This window comes from Marmota monax, unplaced genomic scaffold (genome assembly GCF_021218885.2).
Source record: "Marmota monax isolate L192 unplaced genomic scaffold, Marmota_monax_Labrador192_F-V1.1 WCK01_AAM20220418_F8-fsc00163, whole genome shotgun sequence".
Lineage (NCBI taxonomy): Eukaryota > Metazoa > Chordata > Mammalia > Rodentia > Sciuridae > Marmota > Marmota monax.
The window spans coordinates 3,981,124-3,984,216 of NW_026693660.1; the positions used below are offsets into that span (position 1 = coordinate 3,981,124).

A 3,093-nucleotide genomic window follows, 5' to 3' on the forward strand; every position below is an offset into this window, starting at 1 on the left:
GCGCACCCCACTATTGCTGGAAATTCCTAACAAGATATCCTTTAGCCGTCCTGACTTGTCATACTCCCACACAGTGAAGCAGCACACGGGGGTAATGCACTCCCCTCGCCGCCATCTTCCTTCCTACAATTTTTTTTCTATATTTCATTTATGTATGATGTGTCACAATGCAGTCTACTATCATGTATAACTAATTAGAACAAATTCAAAAAATTAAAAAGGAAAAACCCAACAATAAAATAAAAAGTAGAAACTACTCTAATACCTTGAGACTAAATAATACACTATTGAAAGATAAATGGATTGTAGAAGAAATCAGGGATGAAATAAAAAATACTTAGAGGCAAATGAGAATACAACATATCAAAATCTCTGGGACACTATGAAGGCAGTGCTTAGATAAAAGTTCTTGCATTGACTTAATTCATTAAAAGAATAGAAAGTCAATGCATAGATTGTTGGGCCTCCTCCCATAGCTCTCCGACACCATTCTGCTGCTCCAGAATGAAGGCCTATTCATCACACTGCACCAAGCCTTCGGCAATTTGGGCAAACGAAGAGGAGACAGGGTCTCACTAAATTGCTGAGGCTGGTAGTCCTCCTACCTCAACCTGCTGAGTCACTGGGATTACAGAGCCTAGTGGACCACCTGGAACATAGCAGATGAACTGAACTTACACAGCTGGTATTGAGGCAACACTCAAGGAAGAACTGCACTGAGGACATCTTGAGAAGAAAGATTTGCTGGATAAATGATAAGAGAATGAAGATCTACAGTGATTGAATCTGTTTGGGCTTACCCTATGAAACAAGAAGGAAGACATCTGTACTTCTTCACAAGGTTCTTCTCAATGTCCATTTCAGTTACAAGGTCCTCAACATAAAGAAGGGGAAAGTTCAGAAGCACACCATAGAATATTCATTACATTGTTGGCTGCTGAGAAGAAACAGGCTGCTTTTACCTATCCTGAGCTGAGAGCATCTAGATTTTGATTGGATTGTTGCCAGAGCTCATTAGCATAGTGTACCCTGACCTGGAATAGGGAACAGGAAAATGACCAGAACTTACTGGGACCTGAACGGCAGATGAGTTCTTGACAATATTGTCTACATCTGGATAAGAAGTTAGAAGGCTGATCCACCTATATCAAAAACCTTTGAGAGCAAATTCTCAAGTTCAAATTGAAGAAAATTGAATAGAGGAAAACGTGTGGGTGACCTGACTTTATCATGGAACCTGAAGACTTTGATTCTGAAGACAAAGAGGTATTAAACTGGGACATTAATGACATGAAACTGCCACAGAATGTGAAAAAGACTGACTGGTTCCAAGAGTGGCCAGATTCCTATGTGAAGCACATCTACAGCTCAGAAGACAGGAATGCACAGTGGCACCTGAGCAGCTGGGCCATGCGCAACACTAACAACCACAACTCTCGAATCCTCAAGAAGTCCTGTCTGGGTGTGGTGGTGTGCGGCCACAACTGCTCTACCAAGGAGGGGCGCAAGGTCTACCTGAGACCTGCGATCTGTGACAAAGCCCGGCAGAAGCAGCAGAAGAAAAGTTGTCCCAACTGTAATGGGCCTTTGAAGCTGATTCCTTGCCGAGGCCATGGGGGCTTCCCCGTCACCAACTTCTGGAGACACGATGGACACTTCATATTCTTCCAGTCAAAGGGAGAGCATGATCATCCAAAGCCAGAAACCAAGTTAGAAGCTGAGGCAAGAAGAGCAATGAAGAAAGTGCATGGGGCACCTGCCTCTGTCTCCCTAAAGCTGAAGGGGAACCCAGGATCCAAGTCTCTTCCAGGTGAAACACAAAGTCAGGGAAGTTTACCTTTAACTTGGTCATTCCAGGAAGGTGTCCAATTGCCTGGCAGTTACAGTGGACATTTAATAGCTAACACTCCCCAGCTGAATTCACTGAATGATTGCTTATCCTTCTCCAAGAGTTATGGTTCAGGGGGAACCACTGATCTGGCAGACCCGACTTCCACCTTAGACCCCACTAAGCTGTATGAAAAATGCAGATTTTCCAGTAATAGGATCTACAATAGTGGAGACCTGTTTCAGCCTTCTGCCTCTGGAGTCTACTCAGATTATGACAATCTGCAAGCATGGAATAAAAACACTGCTTTGGGGAGAGGCCCTCTCAATGACAACTATTGTCCCAATTATCCTTTTCCTCTGACCAGCTGGCCTTGTGACTTCTTTCCTTCCCAGAATTCTTTGGAGAACTTTCCCCAGCAGATTCCCCTGGAACCACCTGCTGCCAAAACTAGCTGCCACCCATATGTCCAAATCCAGGGGGCGAGCTTTATGAAGAGAAAGTGCCTGTGGATTTCAACAGCTACGGTCCTTCTCTCGCTTACCATCCACCACAGGAAGACCCCTTTCTGTTCACCTACACCCCCCATCCTCACCAGCAATGCTCCCTGCCAGGCAAGAGCATCAAGTGGGATTTTGAGGAAGAAATGACATATATGGGTTTGGATCATTGCAACAATGAAATGCTTCTAAACCTTTGTCCTTTAAGATGACTTAAATTTTTCGACAATCCCTTCCCTCCTGCAAAAAAAAGAAAAAACCCCAAAAAAACAAAAAAACAAAAACAAAACAAACAAACAAAAAAAAAACTACTTTGAGAAATGGCTGGAAGAATTTCCTTAGGAAGCAGCTTTTAAAACATAACTACAGATAAATGGGAATCACAACAAGTGGTAGGCAAAACATTTTTCATGCAAATAATCTTTTTGCCTCCTCCACCCTAATGCTTCCATCCTCAGTAAGGACTAGAAACTTACCCAGCCTGCTGTGTGAAATGCCCTCTGATATCCCCACACCACACTCATTGTTTGGGGCTTTTAGCACCTCTGCTACCTATTGGGTTTCATTGTCACAGACACATATCAAATGGAGCAAAGATGTGAAGAGTCCACCTGCTTAGGATCTCCTCCATGCCTTCTTTTTCATAACAAAAAATGACAGAACCCAGAAACAGGGTAGAAAGAGCTGCAGAAGTATATAAAGATAAATAGTCTAGAATTGATATATTTAATACTTTGTTTAGTAATCAAACTCATTTATAAAATA

The 3,093-nt window shown here is 42.7% G+C and overlaps 1 pseudogene; it reads left to right on the plus strand.

The window, feature by feature from the left end:
- Positions 1-1,158: 1,158 nt before the first annotated feature.
- LOC124103261 (chorion-specific transcription factor GCMa-like) lies at positions 1,159-2,540 on the plus strand (annotated as a pseudogene).
- Positions 2,541-3,093: the final 553 nt, after the last annotated feature.